Source organism: Stegodyphus dumicola, chromosome 4 (assembly GCF_044657685.1).
Source record: "Stegodyphus dumicola isolate Sdum_Otavi_A_Nest chromosome 4, ASM4465768v1".
Taxonomy (NCBI): domain Eukaryota; kingdom Metazoa; phylum Arthropoda; class Arachnida; order Araneae; family Eresidae; genus Stegodyphus; species Stegodyphus dumicola.
The window spans coordinates 253,624,896-253,646,267 of NC_140771.1; the positions used below are offsets into that span (position 1 = coordinate 253,624,896).

General features: G+C 33.0%; 1 protein-coding gene across 1 annotated transcript in view; it reads left to right on the forward strand.

Annotated features, from left to right (window-relative positions):
- LOC118181290 (D(1) dopamine receptor-like) overlaps positions 1 to 21,372 on the forward strand; it is a 599,888-nt gene that overhangs the window by 566,953 nt on the left and 11,563 nt on the right. The window lies entirely within an intron of this gene.

The following is a 21,372-nucleotide window of genomic DNA, read 5'->3' on the forward strand; positions in this document are numbered from 1 at the left end:
AGAATTATTTTTTCGGCGGAAATCGTTTGGCTATTGCTTTTAGCACTGATTGAAAACCGTCTTCGCCATTGTAATTATTCCAATCTATAACAGTTTTGTCAGCAATTCCCATCTCTTCTGCACAAAATTTAATTGAGGTTAACTCTTTACACCAACAATAAATGAAGCGCACCGCTGTCGCAAATGAAATTCGGCTACCTTCAAACCAATTTCCGGTTCTCACACCCAAATGTTGATTGCACCCTTCGACGTTACATTTCCAGAAGATTTGCTTTCCAAAATACAGTTTCATTTTATAAGAATTTTTACAAGTACGTTCGTTCGGTATAATTCCATATCCCTGCATCAATTTAACAGCATCTTTTTGACTCGCAGGCATATCTCAAATACCCATAGTTAAAGTATTTCAGGGCATTCAATCTAACCAGTAAGAAAAATAATTTCTTTACGAAAAACTACGTATAACACGTAGGGTCGCCAAATTTGGCGATTTATGCGAATTTTGGCCTGGTTGCGTTAATACGTAAGTACCCAATATTATAAATAGTTTTTTGGCAAAGCAGATTCATACGAGCATCAGTGAATCCTATAAAAAATTATCATTTGCCGGAGGTTGCAATATTTCCTGTGTTTCGTTTGTTTAGCAAGAGTAAGCTGGCGTTTTGAAATCAACGCAAACTACTTTCGAATATATGTAAATAATATTTTCTGAATAACTTTTAATTTTTTCCATATGGAAAAACATGTTAAAAAAGTACGAGTACATCTGAAAAAATATTAGCGATAAATTAGCATATTTAAAGTTACCACTGCATTTTAAATTACATGAAATGAAAAATTATACAGTCAATATCCGAAAAATTTTATTAAATTCTAAAAGTATTAAATTGTAAATTATAATACGTGTTCGAAATCTATTATATTGAAAGCTAAATGTTTAAAACGCTGTAAACTTTTTAAGCTTTTTATTCTTTTTTATTCTCTATTTTAAACTTTTTAATAATTAAAAATTATTTGATGATAATTCTGTAGTTTCTGTTTTCAAAACGAACAGAATAATTCATGCAACGACTTACCCAATCTAAATAAATGCCAATAGTGCTAGTAATGCACTCGTTCTAAACAGTCAATAGTGCTAATAATGCATTCATTCTAGATGGAGCTAATCACGTCAATAATACTAGTAACGGATTCGGGCGTTACGTGTCAGTATCAATAACTTACACTGGTGTGCAAAACTTAAGGACGAAGTCGAAAAATTAGCATATCAACTGAACGAAGAGGCAGAGCGGACAGAAAGACCAATCAGGAGATTAAGTAAGGTGATGTACAGTAGCACATGCGCAGATATGCAGGTAGATGTAATGGGGGAGTGTCTGAGTAGTATAAAGCATGTTGTCGGTATAAGATCAGTATTTCTGGCAAAGAGATTGCACGCCATATAGCAGTTAAAATCACGCCGAGTTGCTGCCTCAGCTAGAAATGGCGAATAATCAATCTGTTAGACGACATCTGGATGCTTTTACCCGAGGTCGAATCATAGGGAAGTTGGAGGAAGGTCGCAGTGTGACAAGTGTGCCTGCAGAGTTCGGAATTGCTCACAGCATCGTTTCACGACTTTGGAGACAATTTCAAACTACAGGAACAGCTATCCGGGGGTTTAGTAGTGGTCGTCCACGAGAAACCACACCCGCAGATGACCGGTATACTGCCTTACAGACCAGAAGAAATAGGCGGCAGACAGCGGGAGAAATCGCTAGACACACGACACAGGCGACTGGACGACCGATATCGCGTTTTACCGTGGCCAGAAGACTGCACGGTGGTGGTCTGTTTGCACGACGCCCTGTACGGTGTGTACCTCTAACGCCTGCCCATCGGAGAAGGCGTTTTCTGTGGTGCCGGAAACACCGGAATTGGAGAGACAATGAATGGGGACGAGTACTCTTTACAGATGAGAGCAGATTCAGTCTGAGTAGCGATTCTCATCGCATACTCATCTGGAGAGAGCGGGGAAGCCGCAATCCCTCGAACATCATTGAAAGGGACAGGTATGGAGGTGGCGGTGTTCTCGTTTGGGGAAGCATCATGCTTGGTAGTCGTACAGACCTTCACATCTTCGACTCAGGTTCAGTCAAAGGGACCCGTTATTGTAACGAGATTCTTCTTCCATATGTGCGTCTTTTTAGATGCGCTATGGGTCCGCAGTTCCTTTTCATGGACGACAATGCACCATGTCATCGCACAGTAGCTGCCGAACAGCTCTTAGAGAGTGAGGATATTGAACGTATGGATTGGCCGGCACGATCTCCGGATCTCAATCCCATCGAGCATGTATGGGATTTTCTAGGCAGACGCTTGGCAGCTCGTACCTTGCCACCAGTAACGATTCCGGAGCTTCGATTGGCGCTGCAAGAAGAATGGGCAGCAATGCCTGAACAACTCATTGACACCCTCATTCTCAGCATGGGCAGACGCTGTGAAACCTGCCTAGCAGTCAGGGGAGATCATATCCCCTGTTAAAGACCGGATGTTTCTTGCTGGACACCCATCACAGGGATGTTTCGGCCTTCAGTCGCATTGCGCTCCATGCTACTTTTTCAATAAAGCTTCTTTTTATCCCTCTAATTTCTCTTTTAGTAAGTGTTGCTTACATTATTCATGTCCTTACGTATTGGGGATCTCACGGTATTAAATGTGTTGATTTGGAAAGCTTTTGTACAAAGTTATATTGAAAAAACCGCCTCGTCCTTAATTTTTGCACACCAGTGTACCACCATTTTGTTCTATAACAGAGAAGATGCAGAGAACCATATTTTCAGTTTTATAATAGCACTTTTTATGCTTTAAGTACAGTTATCATAATATTCCTCATGGTGGTTTATTGTTAAGTGCAAATCGAATATAAAAATAAATTCTAAAAGGCTTATTTGTTATGATATATAGCCTAAAAACTCCATCAAAATTTCCTTTTATGTTGCTTTCAATATTAACCTACACAATCGTTTTCCAATAATCGCTGTGTAATTTGGTATAACATGTAACATTACTAGCTCTCTAGCTCTATACACAGTATACATATAAATTTCATGGTATTCTAAGTTCCATTAGGCCTACTTTTCAGAAAATTCACTTACGTTCTACACCTATAAGCAATTTTTCAGAAAACTAAATTGTGAATCAATCAAAAGTGTCTGATCCGAAAACTGAGCACATAAAATGACACCGTCACTTAGAAACTTTTAAGTGTTCTTCAACTGAATTAAGTTTGATATGATAACAGTTCATTGATATTATTGAAGAACAAATTTCAAACTTTTCACAATAAATATTCGAAACTACATTATCCATTAAGGGAAATATTATAAAATGATGGTAAAAATAAGAAAACTCTTCCTAAAATCCTGAATCATTTCATGTTGCCATCAATAGTGAACCTATTCCGTGATTCCATATAATAGAACCTCAAATATTTTGTTTCTTAGTATGCTGGATAGTTTAAGAACAGAAAAGATGAAGTAGTGAACTAATAATATAGATGTTCATATTATGATCTTTAAGCATCGGTAAGAGTTTTTAAAATAAACATATGAGAGGTTGTATCGCAAAAGTATCGAAAATCATTAAATATGATTACCCTGGAACAAATATCGATCTAACTCTGTTTGTAGATAAAGGTGTAGCATAATTCAAAGTTCTAAGCATTATCGGTAAACTTCTAGCGATTGCGCGTTCGAAAAGACTTTATTTTTTAAATATATTCAGAATTACGTTCCCACATCAGGGATATTATGGCGGGGAAATTTCATTAATTTAAGCGGAAAAAATTGTTTTATGAAAATGAAATATCTTTTTTGTGTGAAAATATATAATAAAAGAGAAAATGAACGTAAGAATTAAGATTTGCTTTCCATAGAAGAGTTACTTAATACCTATCGATAGGTTTACATACCATATCGATAGGTTATTCCTCATAAGGTAATTTCGTAAGCATTATTTTGTACAATTTTAAATATTATATTTTACGTGCAAGCAGAATGCTAATAATGAATGTTTCTTGCTACGTATAGGAAAAAATCTGATGTGTACAGCACGACTTCCTTGTACGGAATATTAAATTATACGCATTTTTTCTTGCATTTCATTTAAACTTATTGGACTGAATTAAATCTACTTCCCCGACAGCACATAAACCACAATAGAATAAATGCATTCTTTAAAATTCACTCTAGTATTTGATTACCATAACGACACTCTGGCGCTAGCTTCACTTAACAGTATTATATTTCGTTCATATTATAACTCAGAATACACAAAATTTATATCATTTAAAGAATAGAATTATCTAATCGTGTTCTATTCAAATACTATAATAAAGCTACGAAGAACGATGCATAAAAGAAATTAAGCAAACAAAACAAAAAAGAAACAGTTTTTCACAGATAATTCAGTATTTCTCATTCAATTAATTCAGTTCTCACTTCGCGAGAAGGTAAAAATACATAAAAACTCAAAATATCTGTATTAAAAATTACGAAGTAAATCTTAAACACTTATTTCCTCGAAAAAATTCCAGAAAGGATTAAGCATGATTTAATTGGCAATAATAAATGAAGGCGTTATCTATGTTGTTGCGAAGCTACGTTTCTCTAGATTGGCAACAAAGCCACTAGTCTGCTGTTTCAAATGTAAACAATCAATGACCGCCATAAAAAAGGGCTTAGCGGCATTTAAACAACTTTAAAATTGTTGATAATTCTAAAAATATTGTATACAGATTTACTAAAGGCATAAAACACTTAACCGGAAGATAAAAACAACATAATTCAATCATTTTTAAAGTAAAAAATGTACAATTTACAAACATATAAGAGTAAAGAAACTGAGATCACTGAGCCGGGTAACTGAGTGGATATATATATATAAATATATTTATATACGTTTGGTGCTGCCGATTGTAACCAAAATACGAGGTGCACATCTACATGTTATAGAAGTCCTATATACAAAATTTCAACGTTCTGAGGCTACTCGTTTTTGAGTTATGCGAGATACGTACGTACGTACATACGTTCGTACAGACGCCACGAAAAATTCTCTTCAGAATTAATTTTAAAGCAGTTTTATAATTTTTTTGAAGGAAAAGAGTATTTTATTCTGTCCTTACATATAGATATCACGCAAAAACATCGTTAAATTGCTTTCGATAGCGGTCAAAATGGATATTTTCGTTGAAATATGCTGCTTGAAACATTTCGCGATTACAATTCTTCCTTTTTACTTCGTATAAGGAAAAATGTGTTAAACGTAAATATTAAATTCTAATTAAATGATTAAAATGCATACATTACCGTTATTTAAAAACCGAACTGGATTCTGTAAATTGATCCGAAATATTTTTAATTAATTTAACTTCATCGCAAAATTAGAGTTTTAGTTTTATACGTTGATTGTAAAAAATAAATTCAGCATTTTCATTCAATATAATAACAACAGTTGCCTAAAATTCTGACATAAATATATCCAAGTCAAAAAGCTTAAAATGTGCGCAGTTCCTAATAAAGTCTAAATTTCACACTTTTCAAATTCGTGATAAATGTTCGAGATCTGCCAAGTATATCTAGCAGGACTGCCAAAGGAACGATGCCTTTGTGTAAGACTTTCTAAGGAAACTGGCTCGCAGTCACGCTACACGTGGAGAAAAACCACTCTTGCAACCAACCCGCCGGCATGAGTTCGAACCCAGTCTTCAATAGTATTTAACCATTCAATCACTGAGACTATTTAAAAAGTCATTAAACGGATGAAGAAATATAAGAAAAGTATGTCATTTATCACAGGATAAGCAAGAATCCTACCTCCAGCACAAAATAAATAGAAAAAACATAGTTTAAGTTTATAAACAATTAATTCATCCATTTTTCCAAGCAAATAGCTATAGTTTCCAGGAATATTACGAGGTTTAATTGCAGTAACATTCTGCAACTGTCTACTGTACAAATATGCATGTAAATTTTGCATTTATATATATAACCAAGAGATAATAATTAAATCTAAAATGCAAGTTCGGATTCCGAGCAAGGCTCAGATATTTCCGAGTCACTACAGATGAGCACTAAAACTGTCATTATCAAATTCTTGTTAAAAGACTGGTGGTAAGGGAGGAAGAATAGAAGATATTCAGATTCCATCGTCCCAGGTGGAAACCAAAATGAAAGCGCAAAACAAAATGCTGAGGAATCTTGATATATCTTTTGTCTTATATCCGAACAACAATTACAGTATCTTACAGTCTCCGTATCTAGAGTAATCAGAAAATTTAAAATTCCAATCTTAAAATTCTAAAATGTATCACCATTCACTAATTTTCAGATGGGGATTGGATTGCATTCAATATATCTCTCATAATTGATCAAAATCACTTACCTGGAGGTACATGGAAATATATTGCTTCTTTTGATGAAGTGTGGATTTACCAAAGTGACTGTAATAAACGAAGATTGACTTCCCACTGCAAAAATGGAGGAAAATATCAAATAATCCAGAGAAAGTTCCATTAAAGAGTTTAGAATTCTTGTCACTATCTCTTATATTACGAGATTAAAGATAAGACGGAAAAATATTAATATCAGTTCTGTTCTAACAAAATGTTTTATTTCTTACACATTATAAAGAAGTCGTTCCTTCTCTTTCTCAGCATAGCAATTAAACGAATGTAATCCATCTCGGCAAAGCCATCAATCAAAAGCTAGATCTACAGTAATTTTTTTTTTAAAATACAGTAACATTTGTTATTAAATCTATATTTCGTTTACTGACATTTTTGGTCCTTTCGAATTTCTGAAATGGCTGCTTTTTAAGCGCAGAAGATGGACTATGAGAAACAGCATAAAAGAAGGGAAATAAACTTGTGTTGCCAATTGCAAGAAATGTAATATAACCTTGAAAGCGAAAACGTAGCCCAACCGTTCAGGCAAAAGTCAACAAAAACGCGCTTGATAAATTAGAATTCACAAAATGTATTCTAAAACTGCGAAAACAGCTGTTATCTCCTTCTTTGGCATATGCATATATATATATTCAGAACAGAATAGAATAGATTGTAGAATTTACTTCACAAAATTTAGCTTATTTTCTGCGGAGGGCAGTAGCAAAAACACATCATACACGAAGCGACTATTTAACTAATACATTTAATAAAGATTATCAATGATTAGATTGCATATGTATACGGATGAAAATTATTTACAGATGTAGAGAAGCTCTTGTCTATACACCATCTTACATAGGATTTTTATTTTTAATGGCGACCTCGTCTGCGCTTTTTTTTTTTTTCCCCCTCCAAAGCAGTTCCATCCAATGGCGTCCAGCGCCATCTATCGTTCGGCGCCGGCGCCACATATATATATTAAAAGAAGTAAAATGGAAACTTAAATTATTTAAATTAATTAATAAACAATTTACAAAATAAAAATGTAATTAACCGCAAATGCAGTATTAATTAAATGGTACTAATTTTTGTTAAAACAGTTTTAAAATTTCAGACCTTCCAAAAGCAATAAACCCTAATAAAATTAAAAATCAAGGAATTAGAAAATTGTGAATAAAAGCAGAAAATACTATAATACAGTTTAATTGAAAAGCAATTAGAAGAACCAAGAAAATTAAGTAAATTAAACAAAAAATACAAAATTTATAAGGTAATAAGTTAAAATCTCGGAATATTTTCATTTTGTTTCTTTTCGTTATCGAGGAGATGGCCAAAAAACAAGGCAACTGATCCCATTCCGATATGTGAAATCCAATACAGGGGCTTAATAAAGGAAAATTTAGACTACTAAAACCTTTTAATCAGAAATTCAATAAATGATATCATCCATTTCATAGTTCTACCCACGATGTCGTATGGATTCTAACCAATTTTGTATTATGTAAAAGTAAGCAACAGATTTTTACTTTCTTGTACGAAGTAAAGGAAAATCGCTTAAAATTTCGGGTATTATACATCAAAGAAAATATCCATTTTGAAGCTCTGGAATGCATTGAAACGATGTTTCGCTTGACATCTGCGCGTAAACAGAATAAAGGATTCTTTTTCTCAAAACAGATTGTAAAATGGATTCAGAAAAGATTTTTTGTGACATCTGTACCTATAACTCGCATAACTTAAAAACGAGTAGCGTCAGAGAGCTGAAATTTTGTATATAGAACTGCTATAACATGTAGTTGTGCTGCTCCCATTTTGGTTGCAATTGGTCGCACCCAAAGTATGTATATATATAATATTTAATTTTCATGATTTTAATATGTAATGCTTTCCATATTTTACTTTTTAATTTTTACATGTACTTACTACCTTTGCATACGACTTTCTTCGAGGTACAAAATGGTTAGGATCTTCATGAGATAGAAACTGTAAACTTGCATTTAAGCTACAAATAATATCTTTTCTTTGTTTTAAAAAGATTGAACTTTTCCGAACCTGCAGCATAACTGCGCAGATCATCTATTAGTTTCTAAACTTTGTTTTAGAAATCTCTTAAGAAGGCTTTGATTAATAACTTTTGAGTTTCTATATATATTTATATATATATATAAATATTAAATGAACTATACAATCTATTACCTGGCTTGGTGAGCTCAGTTTTTATTCTTATATGGTGGTAAATTGTGCATTTTTTCCTGTAAAAGTGATTGAATTATGTTGTTCTTATGTTCCAGTTAAGTTTTTTATGGTTTTTGTAAATCTGCATGCAATATTTGTAAATTTATCAATAATTGAAAAGTTGTTTAAGTGCTACAAAGCCTAACAAAGCCGCTATTTGTTAAACCTTTCTTCGGAGAAGGCTCTGGCAACCATTGTTCCATGTAATATGGACAAGACAACAACAACAACAGGACCACCCTATCATCTAAAACTTTTGTCCCTTTTCAACGCTGCCTAGGATGCAGATGCGGATGCACCGGTTAAATCAGTGTTGTTCTAGGGTTATATATCAAAAGAAGAACTGAGTGCGTTCTTTTTTGGATATGACAATGATTATGATGGATTAATTCTTAATTTGATTTTCAGAACATGCTAATGCTCTCTAAAAAAGAAACATTTTGCAATTACTTAGAAGCAAACTGATTGAAAATGAACTAAAGTAGAAAATAAATTTTATTACATAGCAAATGAAGCGAAGAAGGATAAATATTTTAAACGAGAAAGCGTTTATACCGTCTTACTGAGGGAAGGAAGGTATATTTTAATTTCCATACTAAGCGCGGTATTCTGTTACTTTATTTCTGGTAATAGCTGACGAAGAAGAGAAAAGTCGGCCTCTCTGAGATGGATTTTCTTTTTTCTTGCTAAAAGGAGCAACTAGAATTTTCTTTTTAAAATAAAAAAAGTAAAAAGTTTGAAAATATATTTTCGGCATAATCGTGAATTTTGTTTAATAGAAAACAATGGCTTTTACGTACTTCGGTTTGTTATTTTACTCGAAGGATGTTAGTTCTCCGTATTACTTTTTTATTTAACAGCATTATATTCCAACTAATAACTGGTTGATTTCACAGTTTTGTGTTTCAAAAAAATGAAATTTTTTCAATGAATCCATTCCGTGTACACTTCATTCCGAGCAGGAAACTCAATTATTAAAATGAAAAATGTTTATCAGAAACTTTATTGTAGTAGCATATTTTCTTCTTATGAAATTTGAATCCTCCTCATAGTATAACTCCGTCCTTACGTACGAACCAACCGCTGAACGCTGAGCTGGGTTCGAATCTCGACGAACGGGCTGGCTTAATGGGGGTTTTCGTGATTTTCTTGTGTAAGTTGTATATAATCAATCTCCTTTAGAGAGTGCTCCACAAAGGTATCCCTTCTCTTATACAAGCAGCTGCTATATGCCGTTTTGGGGGGGGGTGGAACTATATAAAACTGGAGAGAGCCTCTCATGTGATCCCTCATGTTTAAGGAACTTGCAAATACTCTGTATATATTTTACTATATGCACACTTACTCAGCATCTATCACGTTTATCCCAACTTATTTATAAAACTGATATATTAATTGTATATTTAATGCAGTTGTGAGGAACTGTTATGACTGCTTAGACTTACAATGTATGGGTTTTCGTTTGCACAATCAATGCCTCTCTCTTTGGAGATTTATTTCAAGAAAATTCACTGTCATGACCCCAAGGGGCATCTCATCTCAACCAAGCCGGAACACGTCACACCAAATGTGTGATATTCTCGGTTTATAAAGGAACTAGGAACAGCTCTCAGTTTTTCAGTTCAGAGTGGATATTTTCGTGTCAGCTTCGCTGTTTAGATGCGCTTTTCACTGCATTGTGTTTAACGTTCTTAGCAGTTTGAAGTATAACTACTGTGATACTGAGAAGAGTTATACGAATACTTTAATGGAAAGTTTCAGAACTGTAAATTGTTTGTTTTGGTAAAATAAATTTTATCAAGCTATTGTCCTTTCTGTGAAGTCTAAACAGTATAATAAGTAATACTTTTTTGTTATTGATTAAAATATGCATATTAACTCGCCTCAAACAGCCAGAGTTATTTAGTGATGAATCCTTTAAAAACTGTTAGTAAAACTCAAAATTATTACTTTACATTTATGTGTAATTCTATTAATCGAACTTTCATGTAAAAGTTACAAGAATTCATGAAAGAATGAATAAAAACGTCTATATAAATTTAAGCACTGTTATCTTTGTTAACGTTTCAATAAGCGTTGAAAGAGGCTTTGTTGTCGTGGTTGATATAGTCTAATGTTATTTTCAGAAATGAATATGAGATGAAAAGAAGGGAACAAATTACAAAGGTTTCATGTAAAAGATTTCTGTGAATGAAAATCGAGAGAAGAGACAGTGAATGCATTGTAAAATTCAAGATTTCTGAAGAATGTTTCTTTTGAAATTTAATATATTCAAATAAACTTGCAACAAACGTTTGGAGTCTATAACATCAATGAACCTTCATTGAATGTGTTAATTGTTTTGGATTACAATGAGTTTGTTAATCATCTTCGATTACATCAAATATGTTTATTGGATGATATTAAGTATCTCGGATTTATATTAAACATGTTATTTAAGGGGTATCAGAAACCCCTATACCGACAATGTTAAATTGGCCATTTTCGATGTACCTTTTCTCAAAATCTGCTGTAGATACAAGCTTGAAATTTTTTCTGTAATTAAAGTATACCTATCTGATTATACTGAAATGAGCTTTTGAAACATTTTGAATTTTAGAGTAAATTACAGGATATTTTGTTAGGCATAGTAATATTTAGCACTTTTCTCACACAAAAAAATTTTTAAAAATTTTTTCGAAGTTCATTACAAAAAGCTCATTTTAGTAAATATTAGGGAACCTAATAAATAAGTCATAAAAAGTTTAGATACCTGTGAGCAGTAGTTCCTGAGAAAAGGTACATCGAGTATAAAAAAATCACGTTTGGAGAAAAACGCGTTTTTATGTAAAAATCCTCATTGATAGAAGCAAAAGATGACGAATTAAAACTAGACTTTTTAACAGTTCTAATTTTCATAGAGATTAAAGAATTGTATTTTTAGAAAGATAAAAGTGTAGAGAATTTGAAAATGCAAAAATCCGAAATCACAATTTTTTGAAGATTTTTGGGGTTCCAACTCCGCTTAATTAATAATATTAGCTGCTTTATAAGAATAATTAAGTTAATTAATTGTTCTTATAAAGTTAGTTAATTAATTAAATAAGTTAATATTGAAATCTGTGTTAATGCTATACAACAATAATTTGAGATTTATATTCAAATATATTTATCTGATAACCGAAACAAAATCCATTTTGAAAATTTTTATCTTTGAAATCAGTACTTAACCAATTTGCAGATATCAGCTCAGCGTCTATAGGTAATTGCTTAATAATTAAAAACTCAGATATATTCATGTAGTTATTTTCAATGTTATTTCATATGTTATGTTCAAACCTTTTATTACTGATATCATTTCAGCTGACATTATGAAAATTAATATTCTTTTTACACAAACAGTTACATATCAAACACTACGAGTTAGAAAAATATTATGAAATTTTATAAATTCTTAGAATATGATGTGGTTTCTCATATTAGGTAAATTTGGTTACAGCTGTGCAAAATATAGATTACAAATGTGAGCGAAAATGATCGTCTGTAGATAACATTAAGTTTATATTGCAAACGATTTCATCTGTGGTGCTCTGTTTCGCTTTGAAGATTCATAATGGTGATTTATATTGAATATCTCAGAGATTCGGGGAGAAACGTTCACCCAATGTACTCTATTTCCCTGAAATTTCTAAGATTACGTCTGCGATTATGACTGAGAAAGAGATTAATTTATTCTCCAAAAAGCTCTTCCTGAACTATTTTACAATGGAAGTTGTAGAAAAAGCACTCAGAAGTTTAACTATCAGTTCCATCATTTTCATTGTCCATTTTCCTCCATTTAAATCACCGCACATGGGAAACTTCAATAAGTATCGCTGATGAGATTATTTCTTCAAAGAAGGAGGCTTTACATTAATGCATTATTTCTGAACCATATTTTTTGAATGGAAAGAATTCTACGGAATATACTGCTCGCTTCTAAGTTCACTTTAAATTTTTTAGTATCTCAAACAAACATTATTTCTAAACATGAAAGTCTTTTTCTTCTGTGAAATAAGAAAAACGTTCGTCAGGTAGGAACAAATAATTGCAGGATCCACTGCTTCGACGGCAGAAGATATTGTTATTCAGAAAATAGTAAACTGAGTATAACTGAGAGTTTGCTGAACAAAACTCATTTGGAATTCTACAGAAGAGAATTCACTTTCGAATCCGCTTGAATGATTTCCTTGGTTGATACTGCAGGTATGGACAGAATGAAGAACTCTTTTTCCAAAACGGATTCTAAAAGGGATTTAAAATGGAATCACAAAAGAACTTTTCCTGATGTACGTATGTCGTAGGTAAGTATCTCGCATAACTCAAAAACGAGTAACCGCAGAGCGTTGAAACTGTGTATATGAGACTCCTAGTAGTTGTGCATTTCCCTTTTTCCTTGCACTCGGCTGCTCCTAACGTATATATCTTCACATCCTGTTACCGGTGAGCTGAGAATTTTTATTCTTATACGTTGGTAAATTGTGTCTATTTTGCTTTAAAAGCTGTTATGTAGTTCTTATGTTTCGATTAAGGATTTTATGCCTTTAGTTAATCTGCATGCAGTAGTTGTAGAATTATCAACAATTGAAAATTTTAAGTGGCGCTTGACCTAACGAGGCCGCCATTTGTTTATATTTGAAACTCTTAGCAGAAATTAGAATTCGAGTAATTTGGTGCACGATCTTCAGTGCCTTTTTGCACAGTGGGACCGAAATTTAACTTTCAGTTCAGTGCACAGAAAACCCTATCCATTGGCCGTATCGTTTGTTTTGGCATAGAGTTTCTTATTCTAATTGTTCCCCCCCCGGGGGGTCGACGTAGAGAACTCTGCGAAGCTACTGGCTAGGATCTATACCTAGGCAGTCTCGGCCACGGGGGATAAAATTTATGAACTTGGTGGTTCTGAAGCCCCTGGGAAAGGTCATTTATTGGCCGGCCTCGGGGACTGGCATGTCTTGAGCGGTGTGGAACCGTAGCCGGAGGGCTAGTCCCCCCCCCGGTTTGCTGGGTAACGGCCCACTGCGACGGGCTCGCCCATGCGACTGGCAGGAGCACTTTGACGACCAGTGCTGCACGAAGTGCCCAAAGGGGGAGTAGACCTGTAGTTTGATTAAGTTCAAGAGGCAGGGAAGCCAAAATCTTACTCTTACTCTTATTCTAATTTTTAAAAATTGATTTTGTAACTGTTTTTAATTGTACATGGTGTTTTAGGTTTTTCTGTATTTTACAGTCTTAATGAAGATGTTTTGCGTTTTTACGAGTATGTATTTTTGCCTGGCCGTGAAGTGAGCACTGAATTGATGGAATGAGAAATATATCTCTAATGAAATTCGAGGAAATAAGTTTAAATGAAATGCAGCAAAAAATGTGCATAATTTAACAGATCATGCATTGTCCACATCAGATTTCTTTTATGTAATAGAAATTTCAGCTTTAGTTATATATTATAAAATACATGCTGATCATTTTTGACGTTTGACTGACACAGAACGCGTGTGATTTACCTTTTGTTTATATTTTCTGCCAGTACAACTGCCAACGAAATGCTTGTGAAAATTTAAAAAAAAAAAATTCGGAATAGTATTTTCCTGGAATTCGAAAAAATAGAAAATGCATTTTAATTATATTTCTTATATCTTAGTATGTATTTTTGTCTTTAATTTAAATATCCTGTAAAATGACAGTATATTTTCGAAGTTAATGATTCTCAACTATATTACATTGAGTTTGCTTACGTATTAAAATGCTAGCATGTAAATCAACTGCTCATTCTAATAATAGAAAAAAACACGTTTTCTAGGAGTAAGATTTCTCACAGTACACTGGGGGGGGGGAATGAAACAGTTCTATAGCTCCCGTTCTACTGGGTCAACTAACAAAATTCAAATTGCATTTTTCATGTCTCAAAAGCACAACTTAGGATACATATTAGATTTATATATAGCATTGTTCTAACATAGGTATTTTGACACAAAATTAGACTTTTTCTCAAATGACATGGCTTTTTTTTTTTTTTCATATTTCGATTCAAAGACTCTAATATTGAGGCATAATTACGCCTCAATATTAAATTTTATAAAATTTGGTTCGAAATTTACGGAGAAATTCAAAAATTTATCTTGGCGAATATTTTTCAGTTTGCGCCAAGAATAATTCACTTGGCGAACTTCTTAATTTATAGCAAACTATTTTCCTTTCCGTTTTTAAATTGCAGATGGGTGGAAAAAAGTCACTGTTCATACTTTCAAGTAATTTTAACAAAGTTGGGTAAACCAAATTTGGCGTTGCCATCCCTTATAATAAATATACGTCAAATTTCAAAGCGCTAAAATACGTAAATTCCTGTATTTCTTGAAAAATTTTGAATAAAAAACTCGAATCTTTTGCAGGTGTGACTAGAGATACATCTACTTTAAGATAATATTAAAAATTTCAAAGGTTACAATTGAAAATTACAATTTAAAATTATTTAAAAATACTAATTTAAAAATTAATCATAAAAGCAAGCGTTTTTTTTTTTTTTTTTTTTTTTTTAATGAACCAAAAAATTTCGAAATGTGAAAGGAAAAATCAAATAAGCTTAATATAAAAAAAGAGATAATAAAAAAAATATACCAAATTCAATTAACAATGAAGAGCTAAAAGTTTGAGAGCTAATTTTTTAAAAACTACTCGTGCTATTTTTACAAAACTGCGCAGTTTGGCATAATTTGAGTCGTAGAATCGAAATATGGAAACAAATTGGCATGCCATTTTAGAAAAAGTCCAAATTTGTGTCAAAACACCTATATTAGAACAATGCTATATATAAATCAACATATATAGCATATTTTTTTCCTCCGGCAGTGTACATGTTACATAAGATTGAACAGATATTAAGAAGGTGCTATTCTCCGAAATTTGCCATAAGTATCACATGTTGTAATATCACCATTTCCATGGTGGTACAAGAAAATACTTTAAGTTGCATAAATAGTACCTCTAAAAGTGCAAAAGTAGTTAACATGAGCATTACCTAGCTAATCTGCAGATTAACTAATTTGATCCGTTGAAGTGCGGAATCAAGAGCGGCCCACCAGCGGCCGAGCGGTAAAGTCGCTGAACACTGGTAGTTCGGTCCGAGGTTCGAATCCCGCGAACGGGCTGGCTGCATGGGTGTTTTCGTGGTTTTCCCCATGTGTAACGTGTATACGAGCCAGTTTCCCTTAGAAAGTCCTCCACGAAGGCATCCCTCCCCTTAGGCAGATAGCCCTCGAGGCTTTGCAATAATCACACACACGGAATCAAGAGCTTTCCGCATTTTACTTAGGTAATGTGCACATTTATGGTTTCCTTGTTGTTAAAATTCGAAAGCTTATTTCTCTCATTTCCTTTCCCTCTTCCTATACTTTGCACATTACTTATTAGGCACTCGCTAATCTGCACTTTGCCTACTAGGCACTCGTTAAACTGAAAAAAACCTCTTTAATGCAACGTTTCTGTACGCTTAAAATTGACATAATATTTTTATTATGTCAATTTTAATTTATATTGACATATTTATTTTTCGATACTTAAAAAATCCAGTTAATACAATCAAACAATCAACAAATTAGTTGATAGCATCAATCATCAGTCAGTTAAGAAACTATAAGAAACCTAATTGATTCTGCTGAGCTGTAACTTGCAAATTTGAAACGTTGCTACGGTGGCCGCTTTAGCAAGGAAGTATGCCATTATACTGATATGCTATGTTACCAGCAAAATATGAAATATCGGCATTCTATAGAATGCCTAGGTATTGTGTACAATGCCGGACGATTTTAGGCAAAATATGAAATATGAGAATTAGGTACTATTATGTTTTGAGGGTCGTAAAAAATGTTTTGAGTGAAAATGTATGCGCAAAAGCGCCAAATCTAGCAGACGCGCCAATTTAACAGTGCGCCAAATCTAGTGTAAGCGCTGATTTCAGATTGAGTAGTTCTATATTTTTCTATATTTCTTAAGACGCCATTGGAATACTAATTTAATTTTAAAATCCTTTTTTGATATATATTATATATATATTTAACAATTTGGGAATTGCCCATGACGAAAAGTCGCCAATAGAATTTTGGGTAAAGTGCAGAATCATCCATTGCTTGACGCGTTTTTAAGAACTGCACATACTCGGTATCCATGTGCACATCGACCTATTTTCACTTAAAAAAAATCTTAAAATTGCACTAAAATAGCACTGTGCACACCTTTGACTTTATCTATGTACACATCGAGCTATTTTCACTTAAAAAGTAAAAGAAAATTCACAAAAATCCAATTGTTTTTACCCTTGTAAAAAGCGGCGAACAAATAAATGAGCGATTCTGCACTTTACCGAGAATATTTTCAAAGAAAAGGCATCATTCATTATAGACAATTACGTTTGAACAACCAAAGAGATGAAACTATGCTTTAGCGATAAGTCGGTAGCGAAATAGCGATGCAGGCATCCATTCAGTTATGTTTAGCAATTTTATATAAATTATAATAATGATCTGAAATAATTATTTACTCTTTTGCTTCCATTCAGTCATGTTTAGCCTTTTTCATATAAATTATAATAATAAATTAACCTTTCATCTAAATTAAACTATTATACTTCCTTTCTTGCCGCAATTATTAGGGTTGCCGCAATTATTTTTGGCAGCATTAGCATCCACAATAGTTTGGCGATTTTTTACGGCCCTCGAAACCGAATAGTACCGAGAATTATTGCATACTTTCCCTAGGCTTTGTATATAATACCTAGGCATTCTATAGAATGTCTAGGTATCATATACAAAGCCTAGGGAAAGTATGTAATAATTTTCATATTTCATAGGCAAAGCATGAAATAAAGGGGCTAATCTTTGGACTATGGTAACAGGTAGTTTGGCGACATTTTGGTAAGGCGATAAAGGTTGCTAGGTAGGACTTTAACAATCATCTGAGAAGTACACAGTTCGAATCACAGATTATTTTGTCTCAGAGAAATGAGAGATCATGAGACATGTCATATGACATTTTCCGGAAAATTCCGATAGTAAGTTTAGCTAATAAGCACTTAGAAACAATTTCGCTGCTAAAATGCAGAATCGCCCACTTATTTGTTTGGCGCTTTTTACAAGAGTAAGAAGAATTGGATTTTTGTCAATTTTCGTTGACGTTTTAAGTGAAAATAGGTCGATGTGTACATGGATAAAGTCAAGAGTGTGCGAAATGCCATTTTTGTGCAATTCTGGGATTTTTTATAAGTGAAAATAGGTCGACGTGTACATGGATATCGCGTACGTGCAATTCTTAACGCGAAACAGTGGACGATTCTGCACTTTCTCCCAATTTCGCACCTAATCTTCGTCATAATTAAGCATTTTTGTTCCATAAAAGTTCTAGTATAAGCGTAATTATTCGGCTAGCAGATTGTTGGAAAAATTGTTGAGAGAAAGAAAAAAAAAAAAAAAAAAAAAAAAAACATGCCTTTACTTCGTGAAAACAAAATGGCGTCCAAAAAAGAAAAAACTAGCAGATTCATAAGGCTATTTTTCAGAAATATAAATGTTACTTTGAAAAATTAATGAAAGAGTGCCATTAAAAAACTGTTATTCGAAATACGTTAAAAAAATAGTGAGATGATCTTGATTCAGCATAATACGTTTGCTATCTGGCTGAGACTGGGAATCGGTAAGATCTACCTAACGACGGAAATGACATTCAGAAACAATCATAAGTTTCACATCAATGGAATTTTTAATACATTTTTGTTTTCCTGGCAGGGTCATAAAGGTGGTTGTACATTACGGTATCATTACGTGTAACGTTTTTGTATAGTGTTGAAAATTCTTTCAACATTCTGTCTCGCTCGTGTCCAGTACTCAAATGAGTTTTCATGAAATACGGAAAATAACTTGGCGTTCTTGACGGAATACTGTATAGTAGCGACGCTTTTTTAACAGGGTAAATTAATGTACATTTCTTTTCCACAAACATCAAATCCTAGGAATTAAGCATCCAGTAGTCCCGCTGTTCCTTCTTAGTAGTCATTTTGGCCTTTTTAAGTCATTTATTAACTTCTGATAAGTAGTTTTAGTTCTTCGAAACGAGCCGGAAATGTATTTCCCGGTATTGTTGTATTTCATTACTTTCCCGTTTGTAATTTGGCATTCCATAGAATTTCTAGGAAATGTGTGAAATATGATTTGTTTCATACATTGCCGGCTAGTTTTAGGCATTATATACAATGCCTAGGCGTTCTATTTAGAATGCCGGATTTCAAACTTTGCCAATAACATAATATACATCATAAAATATTGTTACTCCAGAGATGCGAATGAAAAAGCAAGGATGAAAACACTTTTCGCTGAAAAGTCTAAGTAAATATTTAATGCATGTTTTAGATTTAAAAAAAAAAAAAATCTGATGTGTACACCACATGACTTCCTTGTACGGAATATTAAATTATATGCAGTTTTTCTTGCATTTCATTTAATCTTATTGGATTGTTTTAAATCTACTTCGCCGACAACGCATAAACCACAATAGAATAAATGCATTTTTTAAAATTCACTTTGTTTACCATAGCGACAATCTGGCGCTAGATTCACTAGATAACAGTATTATATTTCGTTCATATTACAACTCAGAATGCACAAAATTTATGTCATTTAAAGAATAGAATTATCTAATCGTTGCCACATGTTCCATTCAAATACTATAATAAAGCTAGAATGATGTATAAAAAAAATTACGCAAACAAAACAAAAAAGAAACATTTTTTCGCAGACGATTGAGTATTTCTCTTTCAATTAATTCAGTTCTCGCTTCGCGAGAAGGCAAAAATACATAAAAACTCAAAATATCTATATTAAAAATTACGAAGTAAATCTTAAACACCTATTTCCTCGAAAAAATTCCAGAAAAGATTAAGCATGATTTAATTGGCAATAATAAATGAAGGCGTTATCTTTGTTGTTGCGAAGCTAAGTTTCTCTAGATTGGTAACAAATCCACTAGTCTGCTGTTTCAAATGTAAACAAACAATGGCCGCCATCAAGAAAAGGATTAGGCTTAGCGGCACTTAAACAACTTTAAAATTGTTGATAATTCTAAAACTATTGCATAGAGATTTACTAAAGGCATAAAACACTTAACCGGAAGATAAAAACAACATAAATCAATCATTTTTAAAGCAAAAAATGTACAATTTACAAACATATAAGAGTAAATAAACTGAGCTCACTGAGCCGGGTAACAGAGTGGATATATATATAAATATATTTATATACGTTTGGTGCGGCCGATTGCAACCAAAATACGAGGTGCACATCTACATGTTATAGCCGTCCTATATACAAAATTTCAACGTTCTGAGGCTACTCGTTTTTGAGTTATGCGAGATACGTACGAACGTACGTACATACACTCGTACAGACGCCAGGAAAAATTCTCTTCAGAATTAATTTTAAAGCAATTTTATAATTTTTTTTGGAGGAAACGAGTCTTTTATTCTGTCCTTACGTACAGATATCACGCAAAAACATCGTCAAATTGCACTCGATAGCGGTCAAAATAGATATTTTCGTTGAAATATGCTGCCTGAAACTTTTCGCGATAACAATACTTCCTTTTTACTTCGTACAAGGAAGTAAAAAAGGCTGACATTTCTATCCAGAAAATGTTTCAGAAAAAAAAAAGTGTTCACTGATTGACTGGAGGTTAGAAATGAAATTTTATAAAGCACTACTTACCAGAGTATGTGCGTAGCAATTTTTAGTGGCTAACTGGTAGACTTGAATATAAGTATTTGTCATATCTCTGTATATGAGCAGTAGTTAGCAATAATGTATTTTCTTCCGCCCAGGTAATTTTAAAGAAAGATGGTGGAGTAGAGTGAATGAGTAAAAACACTACCAGTCATTATGTTAAGAGCCCGAAATTTGGAAAAAGAATTATTTAGATGAGTGGAGAATTTGTAGGAGGGAAAAAATGAAAGAATGCTATTAAAATTAATGGAGCAGAAACAATAAAAAAGGAAAATCTAATTGTATTTAAAGCTGATAGAAAAAATATCTGAGTAAAAAACACATCAAGGTTAAAAACATCAATTAACAAAAGATGATTGGTTTGAAAGCCTTGTTACGAACGTTTAAGAGAGGGGAAGGAGTAAATTTACTTCATGTCTTACATACACGTTTCCAAAAAAATATATTACTCGTTAATTAAACGTAATTGTACGCATTTTGTAATAAAGTAAAAACAAAAAAAAAAACAAGGCATCGTAATGGAACATATCTAATAAACACTCCATTAACATTTTCTTTCAAATAATTTCCCGTTATAAATGATAAGTACATTCAGCTGGAAATGAGAAATACTCAGAACTGCGTATTTGCTGAGTAATACAGGGTTATTCAAAAAGAAAGAGCAGATATCAAACATTTATTTCTTACAAAAGATAGAAACATTCTAACGTTACTGGATAGAGAAAAGTTTACAATTATGGTATGCATTCAATATGAGCACCGTGTGTTACATTACAAATGTCAAAGCGGTAGCTCACTTCTTGCCGTACACGAATCAGCTGGTCTTTGGTTATCGAATTCACTGCTTCAATAATTCGATGTCGTAGATCTTCAAGAGTGATAGGCATAGGAGGGATAAAACATGCTCTTTTATTTAACCCCAGAGATAAA